Genomic DNA, 14,199 nt, shown 5'->3' with positions numbered 1-14,199 from the left:
TCCACCTAATGACTTCAGGTGTGTAAGAGCTTTGTTACGCTTAATAGGATGTTCACTCCTTTTACGTTCCAGCTTATAAAACGTGTTGAACCTAAAGACAGTGGGTTGTGACTCATATTTTAACATGGGTGTAAATACACTTGTAACTGTATGGAGTAAACATAAACAAACAAAAACAACATCAACAAATAAACCTACCATAAAAGGTATCTGCACTAACACGCTCAGGAAGCTAAAGTTGGCCCCAACAGAACTTGACTTAATACAATTAAGGCTCCACTGATGTTTTTGTTGACATACTCGCGCCTCTGCAGCAGTAGAAGGATTTCTCCACATTCTTGTAGGTGATTCTGAAGCGGGCAGGATAAGCAAATCCGAAGCGAACCCCGTCCACTCCACGAAACCGACTCTTGACGTCATTGAACGCCGCGCGTGCTTTGGCAACACTTGTCGGGTCAGGAAACACTGAGATGCTGACTCCGTCCACACTGATGCGTTGTTTGATCCGAGCGAGTCTCAGGATGTTTTCACAGTCTTGGAAGTAGTGAACGCGGGCTATGATGGTGTTTGACCGGCGTCCCTCTGTAGATCCAGGCGGGGAGAGACGGTTCTGTCCAGGAGCGTCCTTCAGATCAAAGGCTGCAGAAGGACACAGACTCGGTGTTGCATTCACGGGTCTCCGGGATTCCGACGATCCTTCCATTGTTCCTCCGCGACCTCGCCTCCAAGTCCTCGCATTTATTGTGAAGTTGGTCCACGACCCCCGTGAGCCGCTTCACCTCCTTCTTGAGTGAAACAACATCATCCGTGCACGTTGACAAACTTTCTTCCACATCCTTCACCGTAGCTTTCATGGCGGAGAGTTCAGAGGTCAGAGTTCAGAGTTGATCGTCGACCTGTATTCTTTGAGCTCCGCTCTCGCTGCACCAATATCCGCTGGAATCACCGCCATCTCACTTTCCAACACTGCGCCAACTTCTGTTTGAAGGATTTCAAGTAAATCCTTGCGCACCGAAGATAGTAGTTCCATCTTGAGCGATTCAGTGACCGACGCGTCGGGTGCGGAGACACTCCTTCTCAGGAAAGCTACTTCAATGGAGCTCGGGGCTAAAGTCGGCGTCGAAGGCGAAGGCCTCGTGGCTTGAGTCGCTGTTTGCCCACCTTTGCTTGATTTACCAGCCATTTCAAAGTTTGGGTTTTTAGGCATATGGTTTAGCAAAGGTAAAATTCGAATGTTTTCCAAAAAGTGCGCTGAAAAAATTACTTTTATATAGTCGTTCTGTGGAGCTCCAAAAAACATGTCTACTCCATTGCTATGCTCAACAGCGCCCCTAAATATTCAGGTTTTTAACAAAATACAAACACATATCTCTACTAGTCTCACAAATCAATGAATCTGACAAATAAAAGTTTCTGCTTCTGAATCCTTTAAGCAAAAATGATGCCAAACTTGATGGTTTGTTAGAGCAAATGAATCCTAAAGCTTTAGTTAAGGATGAACTACTCTAATGGAAGTCTTCAGTGGTTCATGAGGCTTAATCTCACCATTACTGCTAAACTCATAAAGGTTTAACATTTAGTTGTTATGAACCAACAACCACTCTGATCATATTCCTCTCAATACTGCACAAGGAAGTAAAGAAGGATCATCAATGACAGAGAACATATGAAGTGAATCATTATTCTCTGTCTGCTTCACACTCAGGAAGGAATATCACAACTCTTCATCATGGTTAGTGACACCAAACACTTTACAAACACATTTCTTAAGTTAAGAACTATAGAAATGATCCCTGAAAGTATAGTCTTAACTTAACTCTGCACCAACATCACACTCCATCCTCACACCAAACTATTATAGTGATGGTTGATTTTGTATTTATTATTTTTCTTCTGCATTCATTAATTTGAACAAACATGATACTGTGTGATTCACATTAAATACACAACATGAAATGTATTTACAAATCAAACACATGCACCACAATACTTTCAAACTAGGTTTCTACATTATTTAAAAAACACAAAAAGTAAAGTCAATATTATAATAAACAAAAGTCAATTAATAAAATACTTTGTAAGTATTGAAAGTGCTTTGTACTTCTTAGCTTGATGAAGCAGTGTCATTATTTTTAAGTGTCCACTAGATGGCGGTCTCTGCACTATTTTCCATTGTTTTGAACAACTTTTCTAATGAAACATAATTTTTAAACTGATGGCGCCACCTACTGACCTCTAAACAACATGACACTGTTTCATTTGGCTTCATCAACACATCACTATTAAATACACAACATGAAATGTATGTTTATATCAAACACATGAACCATAAAGCTTGCACACACATGGGGTAAAGTCAATATTATAAGAAACAAATGTCATTTATTGAATCATTTTGAGTAAAATGTTCTTTATTTCTGTGAACTACACTACAAAGAACAAGCACTTTTCTGGACTGATTTGACATCTGTGATCTATGAGGTTTAGATCTGGAGACTGACTAAGAGACTCCAGGTCCTTACAATGATTTTTATGAAGCCATTCCTTCAACACAAAGGTCACCTTTGGATCGTCACTGTAATGGTTTGGTGTGAGGATGGAGTGTGATGTTGGTGCAGAGTTAAGTTAAGACTATACTTTCAGGGATCATTTCTATAGTTCTTAACTTAAGAAATGTGTTACTAAAGTGTTTGGTGTCACTAACCATGATGAAGAGTTGTGATATTCCTTCCTGAGTGTGAAGCAGACAGAGAATAATGATTCACTTCATATGTTCTCTGTCATTGATGATCCTTCTTTACTTCTGTAACCGATTCTTTACACTAGCCCGGGGAGTAACGGTGGACTGGTGTTAATCAGTACCCAACAACGCCACTTTAGGACTTGCACCTAAAGATATAGACCCACGACCCTACGCGTAGAAACCTCCGACAAATGAATACAGGCAAACACAAGTACCAGAAAATATAGTTTATTGTTTAGCCAGACAGGGCAGCGAATGCCTTACAACTGACGTAGTCCCCAAATAATCATAATTGCAATCAACAAAACACAGTTAGTAATTATAACAGAAATAAAGGGAAAACCAAAAACACATTAGTATTCAACAAAAACCACACATTGACTGGACAGAAATGACAATTATGAACACTACTTCAGTTGAACACATCGCTACTCCGAAAAACTGAAACAAAGTGCTAAACCTAAACAAAAGAACCACAGGAAATAAACACATTCCTGTCCAGGGGGCGTATTTTCTGGGGCAGTGGTTCTTTGATGTTAGTTCCTGTCTCGGGTCACCTGGAGAGCAACATCCTTGCTTCCCCGCCGTGTGGGCAAGTTCCTTTGTCTTCCAGCCCCCCTTTCTTGAGTGTGTTCCGTTTTGCTCTTTTGTTTCACGCTCACAGGTGTGAACTGAGCAGTCAGACAGATGCTTCATTAAGTCGCTGATTAATCTCTACGTCTGTTTCAAGCTACCCTTGAGACAGTGTATATCAGTATGAAGTGAAATGTTGGTTGTGAATGTGTATTTAAACGTTTAAGCTCTTAGATGAGGCTAGTAATTTATACTCTATATTTTTATTATCTTTTTAGCATTAATTTAACTTATGGCGTATACTATAGTGTAAAATAATTTCCAATCTAACAACTCCCCCTGTTGACGTGGCCTTTACAGGTCACGTCATAAACAAAAAGTTCAATTCTTTCTTCAAAAGTTCAAATCAATTTTCTAAATCAATGGTTGTTCCGCAGCAACATTTTATCGTTTTTTATCTAATATTATCATTTTCCCAACACATATTATTATCATGTACCTGCACACGCTATATGTATAACCGAAAATATAATCATCTGTCTGTAATATTAATTATTATTTTTAAACGGTGACACAAAGTTTGGCCTCATTCAGAAGTGGTCCTTCATCATTCTTTCATGTTTCTCAGTAGTCCAGTCCATCAGCATTATCGTTATCATCATCCTCTGCAGTCGGTCTGTTCGTTCTTCATCTTCCATAGTCAGTGTGACTGCTCTTCTTCGTCATCTAGTCCTCTTCGTCCATGTTCCGATTCCAGGCGTGCAGAGGAAAAACCGATCCCAGAAATCCGTCTTCTTCGATCTTCTCCGAGTCCATCTTCTTGAACCTACACACAAACAACCTTCATTCAGGAGTAGCTCTGACCAAAAAAAGTTTTTTATTAATGTAATAGAATTGGGTAATTTCCCCATGTACTTATCCGCTTGTTTCTTCTGATGGGGAATGTGGTTGATGCTTCTGAGTGCGTTTACTCATCCAGGTCAGAAAATCCTGCGTCCACTGATTTTGACCCTGGTTGGAGAGAGTAATATACACGTCCGCTGCCCTCTGCCTGTTATCTGGCAGTATGAGTCGACCACAATACATGTTCTTTTACGCCATTTGTTTTGTTGTTCGTGTTTATTTTGTATTTTTATTATTTCCATATTGGTTCTTTACATTTTTTATATTTTTTTTTATTTCTACTTTTAATATACATTTTATTTCTTCTTTCGTTTATTTTAAATCTAGATCAGTTTTAGTTTTAATCTAAATGAGCTAATTTTTATTGTTAGTGTAGTTTAAGTTTTTAGGTTCATTCTTAGTTTTTGTTTGCTTATTTTTTCATTTTTCTTTTCTTTTTCACTTTGATTTACCCGGGGCGTCCCCCGTTTAGGACATAAAACCAGGAATCCCCAAATTAGGAACATCACTGTCACCAATACTGTTCACTGTTCATTCATTGCTCATTCCATTCATGCCATCCATACATCAACCTCCCCTCGAGGACACATAACATCTTCTTATGTTACCTGTCCTTTGGGTTACTGTTGTCTTATCATCTCAAAAATCACCTTGATCCAACTCCCCCTGTTAAATTACACCGTCTCTGCTGTAGTCCTTCTTGTGGAACCTGTGAGAGTCTTCAGATGTTATTTTACCAGGTTTTCTTTAAAAGATGGTGTGACTGTTCTGCACTGGTGTTGGTGCCACCCCCTGCTGTATCACATTCCAGGTATCTCCACCTGAATGGTAATTTAAATCTGGATCATCCATGACCTTTGTTAGGTCATTTTAAGGCTTCCTTTGTCTCCTTCAACTGTAAAAGGAGAACTAGACATATCCGTTAAATACAAGAAAAACATACAACTTTTCTTTCTGCAAAATTGAAACTGGGGTGTTATGTTGTCTGACCTCACCTGTGCTGAACTTTGGAAATCATTCCATTACCATTCAATTAAAACCTACATCTATTTTATATGAAACCTTTCAAGTCATTTTTCAAATGAATGTCACCAATATTTATTTATGTTGCGAAGACTTCCCTGTCAGAACCATGTCTTCTAAATGAGATTGTAAAGCATTGTACAGTAAGGATGCAAAAGTAACCATTTTCACTTTCATTGATAAATTCAACTTCTGTAATCAACAAATTCCTGATAAAAAACATCTCATGGGCTTTGTAATGCAATGTTTTTTCAAAGCCAAATAGAGTCTTTTGTGCATCATCGTCTTGCCCCAAAAAACATCTCTCCTTTTGACCAACTGTTTTTATCATTCATTACCCAGAGACCTTTCTTAAATGACCATTTCAGCAACTGATTCACACCTCCACTTCTACAACCTGATTCACACCTCCATTGCTACTCAAAATTCTTCTCCTTACCTACAACCTACAACTGGACACAGGAGTCACTTTCTCCATGAGCCTGACATCATCTCCTCTGTTGCACAATGGCTCATGTGGAATTGTTTACAACTTGAGGAATGTCAGCAGGGGTCCGTGTCCTTTGTTTTAACTGTCCTCACAACACATCTCGCTCCAGCCTCTGAGCTGATTTAAAACATCTCCTTTCCTGTAATTACACAACTTAACACATTCAGTTAAAAATAGCCTTAAAAATTGAATTATTTTGTCTTGCTGCTACTCTGTCATTTTTAGCTATTATTTTATTCTACCATTAGTTTGTTGAGGGCTGAGGATTCATATCAGGTAGGGGGGTGAAAACAAGATTTATGAATTATTGTATTTTAGGCTGTTAAATAATGCTAAAGGTAGAAAGGACATTCATTACTCCAGTGATCTGGTTGCCCACATGAATAACAACAGTCGTCGTGTGGTGTGAAATACTGTGGGGCTGCAGTAATTGGTGGCAGTTGTACCATTTGTTTTCCTTTCTGTCTTTCCTTGACCTGTTGACGAAGCTCAGAGAGTTTTGTTTTATTCAATTGTCTTGTGTCATTTTTGTCACATTCTTCTTGTTCTTTCAATTCTTCGTTAAACATCTTAACATAATGGCTTAAATATTCTTCCCATTCTATTATAGATTTTTTATCCAATCCTACTATAGCCTCTAAACGTTTTTTTTTCTTACAGAAGTTGGGCATCCCTTTACAATTGCCCCCCTGAAGAGTGCAAGGTGACTGTCAGTTAGTGGACCACCCAGTTGTTCCTCCCACTTAGTCCTATAACGTGTTACATATTCACTACCACTTTCTTCATCTTTGTACATGCATGACGTTGGTTCATTCACATCCACCTTTGTAGGGAACGCCTCCCTCATGGCCAGCCATATATGTCTTGAATGATGAGAGAATGGTGTTTGATGAGGCTCGCATTCTGTTCCTGCTTCTTCTTCTATTTTTGACACTTTATCAGCACCCACACATGCTGTAACAATTTGTCTCCAATCTCCAATAGCCAATACAATTCCTGTCATATTGTTGCAAAAAACATTAATCCACTGACCTGCTCCCTTTTCCAAAGGAGGAAGTTTTTCTTTCAGACATTGTACATCCATCATAGTTGCTGAGACGTAATCAGTATAATCCCTCCTTCTTCCACTTTTCACCAGTAAAGGAAATTGTCCAGAAAGGCTTGTTCCCAATCCATCTGATCTCCCTTTTAGTGTCCCTTTCTCACCTTTTCTAGTTTTTACTGTATGTTTAGAAGGTTTCAATGGTGTGCCTGGGTCAAGTTTATACTTGCAATACTTGTCCTGTTCCTCATCCTCGCTGCTGCTTTCTCCCTCACTGTACTTTTTCTTTTTCAATTTTTCTGCTTTGTCCTTTGTTTTTTCACGCAACTGCTCTATAGTCTCTAGTGCACTTGTCAGGGCTGCACTGGCATCTGCATCTTCTTTATTTTGTCCTTGTCTAATTGCCATTTCAACTGATCTGCTAAGTGTTTTTTCTGCTGTGGCTAACAGATCTCTTGTGAGAATTTCTTGCCTGTGTGTTTTTATTGCTACATTATCCATAATCTCTTTTAAATTCATCATTTTTGTTTTGTCTATTTCATTACCATCTTGATCCATCATCAGCTGCCCTCCTGTAACATTGAACACTGGAGCCTGTGTGTTCACTTTCTCTTTCATTACCATTTTTTGCAATCTATCAGACAACATTTGTGAGTTTACATTTTGGTTTCCATCTTCTAGGTAAGGTGGTGGTGAATCAGTTTTTTCAGTTACATTATTTTCATCAACAACTTCCTTTTTAACAGCTTTCACTGGTGCCATCACTTCAGTATTTAACTTTATCATTTTTACCATTTCCATAATCACAAAAAATCTGTCTCTATCAGTTTTAGTTTTTTCTAACAAAGCCAGTCTGTATTTTTCACTAAACAACATGCTTGTTTTTCTCCTCCTAATGACTTTAAGTTCTAGATTAATATTTTTCACATTTTCACCAAGAATATCTTCTTCAGGCATACGCATGCCCCAATCAGGCAGATTTCCAACCTTTCTTTGCTTTTCAGCCCATTTTTATTTTTACAACATTTTTCCGATCCAACGGAGCAATTTTTTCCACATAAGAACTTACAGAGCAAAACAATACAGCACCACATGATCCTATTCCACAAGACTGCCATTTTAACCACAGTTCAGATAAATCCATTTCTTATTTTTATTTATTTTATTTTTTCCTTTATTTTTAATTTTTATTTAATTTATTTTTACACCAATTGTTCGTCTCCCTCTCTATAAGAGAACTACACGCTTGAATACCTATATTATAATCCCAAACTTTATTATGACATGACAATCAAATAAAGTTAATTTTACCATTTAAAAAAACCTCATAGAACTTACAAGAAAAAACTATTTTTTAAACCAATAGAAACTGAATAATTTCTTTTCACAAAACTTGAAAAACACGTATTAACATTAACGTCGCATTTAGTCAAGAAAGTCGTTTTTTTTAATCACAATATAGGTACTCACTATGCAACCAACGTAACATAAGAAACAACAAGAGTATTTGAATTCGTAAAACTTGCGGCGCAAGAAATGCTTTTTTCCCCAAAAATATTATATACTATATATGTATATATATATATAATATATAACACGCTTGAATACTTATTTTATAATTACCAACAATTTGTATAAAAAAACTTGCAACATGAAATTCACAAGCAAAAAACGCTTTTTTCAACCAATAGAAGTCCACGGCAGTTGACCGTGAAACTTCTTTTATAAATATAGTAAGCCGTTTTTTCCCTCTTTTAAAAATAAACTCGCAGCATAAAACTTACAATAAAAAAACTATATTTTTTAGCCAATAGAAATTTAAGAAAGCTATAAATTTCTTTATTTAAAACTTGAAAAACACACATTAGCGTTAACGTTGCATTAATCAAGAAAGTTGGTTTTTGTTTTTTATCATAACGTAAGTATTCATAAGGCAGCGTAACCTATAAAAAGCTCTATTTTTTCCCATTCATACGCCGTTCGTACTCAAGGGGATTAAGCCTCTCTAAAAGGGTGAATTAAATGCCTTTAAAGCGTGCTAAATAGAGATATATTTGTCACTCGATAGAACCCCCGGCCAATTATGTTCTATCTGTGATTACTTTAGGTGCCAAGAGTCGTAATGGAAAATTAAACCAAAACAAGAAGTTATATGTTTGCTTGCCTTACAAGCGGAATCAACGCACAACCCATCCACTCATATGGCTTCTAAATCGATTAACTCAGCCAGACGAAACTAAATGCAGAAATAAAATAAAAGGTTTTCTGCTTACCATATTTTGGGCCCGTTCGTCTGACTGGCCTCAGTCGCCGTCTTTTCGTCCAAGAATCTCCAAAGAAATCCGGGTCACGGCACCATTTAAAACGATTAAAACTATTCTGTTTCTGTCGCTCCAACACGACGTCACGTCCGGGTCTTAATACTTTGCTTTATCGAGAGAAAAGGTCAAAATGCAGAGTGTACGGGTCGTTTATTCGCCGCTACAAGTCAAACAAAGATACAACTTTACGATCGAAAGGACTCGATCTTTGCCGGCAGCTCTACAGGTCAATAGCTCCGGGAAAGACGGTCCTGGGTTATGGGTCCCCTCTATATTTAAGGGAAAGTTTCTGTCCAGGGGGCGTATTTTCCGGGGCAGTGGTTCTTTGATGTTAGTTCCTGTCTCGAGTCACCTGGAGAGCAACATCCCTGCCTCCCCGCCGTGTGGGCAAGTTTCTTTGTCTTCCAGCCCCCCTTTCTTGAGTGTGTTCTTTCTTTCTCTTTTGTTTCACGCTCACAGGTGTGAACAGAGCAGACAGTCTGTCCTTCATTAAGTCGCTGAATAATCTCTAGTCTGTTTCAAGCTACCCTTGACACAGTGTATATCAGTATGAAAGTGAAATGTTGGTTGTGAATGTGTATTTAAACGTTTAAGCTCTTAGATGAGGCTAGTAATTTATACTCTATATTTTTATTATCTTTTTAGCATTAATTTAACTTATGGCGTATACGTATAGTGTAGAATAATTTTCAATCTAACAGTAGATCAATGTTTACAAAGTAGACGGGGAAGGAGCTCGACTAAACACCTAATGTTGGACAATTCTAGTATAGGAATAGCAGTTATTCTGTCTTTTTCTTTTACTAGGGAGGGCCCCCACACTTCTGGGGCTCACTTCCCTCCTCCCTCCAACAGGGAACTCAAGGAATGGGCTTTTACACCCCATCCTTTTGAAGTCAGTGTGTTATATGTTTGTTTAAGGTTTTTTTTCATTGTTCTGTGTGTTTTTATACTTTTTGGGGCGATTGCATATAAGGTTATTGTATACACATGACAGAATCCATAACAATAATGTCGTTGAATGTAAATGGTTTAAACAACCCTATAAAAAGACAAAGGGTAATGACAACATTGAAAAAAGAAAAAACTCATCTGATTTTCCTACAAGAAACTCATCTGTCAAAAACCGAACACGAGAAGTTAAAAAAGTTCGGATATCAGAATGTTTACCATAGTTAATTTAAACATGGATGTAGAAGAGGAGTGGCAATACTAATTCATAAATCTGTGAAGTTTGACTTGATCAAAGAAAAGAGCGATAAAGAGGGAAGATATGTCATTGTAAAAGGAAAACTTCAGAATGAAAATGTAACTTTGGCTTGTGTTTATGCTGAAAACAGTGAAATAGGTCTTTTTTAAGGAGCTATTTGACAATATTGTAACAGAAATGAATGGGACACTTATTTGTGGAGGAGACTTCAATGTGGTATTAAACAGTACATTAGATCCATCCAACAATAGAAGAAATATGAACCATGTTACAAAAACAATGAAAAACATGTTAAGAGACTACGGTATGATGGATCTATGGAGAAGGTTACATCCAAAAAACAGGGATTACACACACTACTCTGCACCTAACGGAAGCTATGCAAGGATCGACTATTTCTTTCTAAATCAAGAAGATTTTTACAAAGTACAACAGTGTGTAATAGGAGAAGCGGATATATCTGACCACAGCCCAGTAATATTCAAAATTAAACTAAAATCACGAGTTAAAAAAACAATGTGGAGGTTGAATATTGGTATTCTGAACAACAAAAAAATAGTTGAAGAAATCAAAAATGATATTTTCACATATCAAAAAGAAAAGGAAAATGGTGAGGTTAACCCTGCAATAGTGTGGGATGCTCTTAAAGCAGTTATGCGGGGAAATATTATAGCAAAGTGCTCTTTACTGAAAAAAACAAGAGAAGCAGCATATAAGGACGAGAAAGAAAAACGACTAAGGTTAGAACGACAACACAAAAACAGCCAGGACCCCACTCTACTTCCAAAGATACAAGAAACCAGGGATAACATAAAAAGACAATTAAATTCAGAAGTAGAAAAAAGAACTAGGTATTTAAAAGAGTCATATTACGAGATGGGGTCAAGAGGAACGAGACTTTTGGCAAGAAGACTTAAAAAACAGCAGATCGACCGCTCCGTTCATAAAATTAGAGATGCTTTAACAAATGAAGCCACTTTTGATTTAGAGGAAATAGAAACTAAATTTAGAAATTATTATGAGAATTTGTATAAACAACCACCTTCTGCCGACATAAGTCAAATCAAAACTTTTCTTAACTCACTAGATCTACCATGCATCGGCACAAAGCAAAATGACCTCCTAACAACACCGATAACAAAAGTGGAAATAGAGCGAGCAATTGGAAGGTTCAAATCAAATAAATCACCAGGTAGTGACGGTTTACCGTCTGAATGGTATAAAACATTCAATGAACAGCTGACCCCGATGCTACACACATCATTTAACTACACTCTTGAACAGGGTGTGATTCCTCCGTCTTGGAGCGAAGCTATCATCTCAGTTATCCCAAAAAAGAAAACCAGTGAGAAGTGTGAAGACGACAGGCCGATCTCATTATTAAACATAGATTATAAACTTTACACTTCCATCATAGCAAAAAGATACAGCACATTCATGACAGAGATAATTGATGAGGATCAGACCGGATTTATCAAGGGCCGTCAAACGCATGACAATATTAGGAGGACTATGCATGTAATAGATCATGTGGAACGTAACAACATCTCAGCTGTCCTCATAAGCTTTGATGCAGAAAAAGCGTTTGATTGCGTTAATTGGTCATTCCTGTATCTTGTACTAGAGAAATTTGGACTAAATAGTAAAGCAATACGATGCATTAGATCGCTCAATCAAAAGCCGACCGCAAGAATAAGAATAAATGCTAGTCTATCAGACCCTATTACCTTAGAAAGATCTACAAGACAAGGTTGTTGCCTCTCACCAACTCTTTTTGCTATTTGTATCGAACCATTGGCCCAAGCAATCCGACAAAACAAGGAACTTAAAGGTATAGAAATGAATCACGAAAAACAAATTATTGGACTTTTTGCAGATGACATAATATGTTATTTACAAGAACCAGAACCTAGTATTCCAAAAGTAATACAACACATGGAAGCATTTGGCTCCTGTTCTGGCTACAAATTAAATTGAGCAAAAACGCAAATTATGGCAATGAATTTTACTCCATCTGAGAATCTCAAAATAATATTAAACACAAATTGGTTTGCCAAAAAAATAACATACCTAGGGGTCACCTTGACCAAGGAATGCAAGAAACTGTCTGAAGAAAATTATAGCAAACTACATAAAGAAATTAAAACTGACCTAGAAAAGTGGGGTCCCCTTACACTGGATTTGAGTTCAAGAATAGATACAATCAAGATGAACATCCTACCTAGATTACTTTACCTGTTTCAAGCATTACCAGTTGAGGTACCAGAGATTCTATTCAGAGTGTGGGACAAATTGTTCTCTAGATTTATATGGAATGGACAAAACCCGAGAGTAACATTTGAAACCTTACAGATTAGTAAAGAGGGAGGTGGGATGGCTTTACCAAACATGAGAGGATACTATCTTGCGGCCCAGATAGGACCAATTATAAGTTGGTGTGACCAACACTTTGACGCAAAATGGAAAAATCTAGAAGAAAAATGTAGAGATCAGGAAATTCGAAGTCTAATTGGAGACAGAAAAACCATGAAGGAATATAGTAACCAATTAGATACAATAAGTCAATTCACACTTGAAATGTGGTTCAAGGTGGTCAGAAAACACAAATTGGAAAATGAAATTAAAATATTCAGTTGGATAGCATACAATAAAAATTTCACTCCAAATAATCTGGATTTACAGTTCAGGCAGTGGATCCAGGTTTAACTGCAATATGCACAGACACAAAACATGGCAAAATGATGAGCTTCCAAGAACTGAAACAAATATACTCTCTAAATAACAGAGACCACTTTAGATTCTTACAATTACGGGACTTCTATGACAAACAAATTAAACCAAACATGAATGAAAACAGAAATGGTATAATCCAAACTTTGATTGGAACCTATAACGGCAAGAAGTGTAAAATTGTCTCAACATTATACAAGCAAAGGATGGAAACTAAGGGAAAGACAACAAATGATGTAAAGGAAAAGTGGGAAAAAGAGTTCCATATCAGTATAAGTCAAGAAGAATGGTCACATATTTGGAAGACGCAGCATTCTACGACATCTTCTCGTATCTGGAGGGAACACTGCTGGAAAAATGTAATAAGATATTTCATTACACCAAAAATTAAAAGCAGACAACTGTCATCGGACCAGTCGTGTTGGAGAGATTGTAACGAAGTCAATGTCGATGCTCATGTTTTCTGGTATTGCTCTAAAATCAGGAAATATTGGAAGGATGTGCATGAAGCAGTTGAAAACATCTTGGGCTATAATATTCCACCTGCATGTTCAATTTTGTACCTGGGCTTAAATTCAAACATTGTAAACAAGGAAGACAAATATTTATTTAAAATACTAGTGGCAGCCGCTAAAAAGGCCATTACCAAAAAATGGCACAATACGAAAACCAGTGGAAGAATGGACTCACATTGTCAAAGGAGTTTTTGAAATGGAACTTTTAACCCACAGGATAAGGACACAAGAAGACAAATTTATAGAAAAATGGAAAAAGTGGACTCTGTTTACACAACAACGACACCTGTGAAATACTTGGACTGTATCAGTGTGTACTTTATATATTGAAAGATGCATGTAAGAAACATGAACAACCCCCATTTTTATTTTTTTATTTTTTTATTTTTGTTTTGTGTTTTTTATTTTCTGTGATGTATGTGTGTTTGCCTTAATGTGGAAAATTCTAATAAAACTTAAGTTTGAAAAAAAAGAAAATAGTGCAGAGACCGTCATCTAGTGTTCTCTGAAAATAATGACACTGCTTCATAAAGCTTCATCAGACCATCACTACTTACCACTGCTGAAGTGTTTTCTTCATGGACCACTGAGACTCTGGCCTCAGATGACATTTGGACATTTTGTCCCTCAAGATGCTTCTGCTGCTCAC

At 37.2% G+C, this 14,199-nt stretch overlaps 2 non-coding genes across 2 annotated transcripts; one reads left to right on the top strand and one right to left on the bottom strand.

Annotated features, from left to right (window-relative positions):
* Positions 1-1,596: 1,596 nt before the first annotated feature.
* Positions 1,597-1,809, bottom strand: LOC148074760 (small nucleolar RNA U3). The gene has a single exon (XR_015712043.1). It is a non-coding gene; the product is annotated as a small nucleolar RNA U3 (small nucleolar RNA).
* An 818-nt stretch (positions 1,810-2,627) lies between these two features.
* LOC148074759 (small nucleolar RNA U3) lies at positions 2,628-2,850 on the top strand. The gene has a single exon (XR_015712012.1). It is a non-coding gene; the product is annotated as a small nucleolar RNA U3 (small nucleolar RNA).
* The last annotated feature ends 11,349 nt before the right edge of the window (positions 2,851-14,199 follow it).

Source organism: Callionymus lyra, chromosome 7, assembly GCF_982586985.1.
Source record: "Callionymus lyra chromosome 7, fCalLyr1.hap1.1, whole genome shotgun sequence".
NCBI classification, from domain to species: domain Eukaryota; kingdom Metazoa; phylum Chordata; class Actinopteri; order Syngnathiformes; family Callionymidae; genus Callionymus; species Callionymus lyra.
Note: the sequence above shows the minus strand (reverse complement) of the source record. Positions and strands in the feature narration are given on the sequence as shown.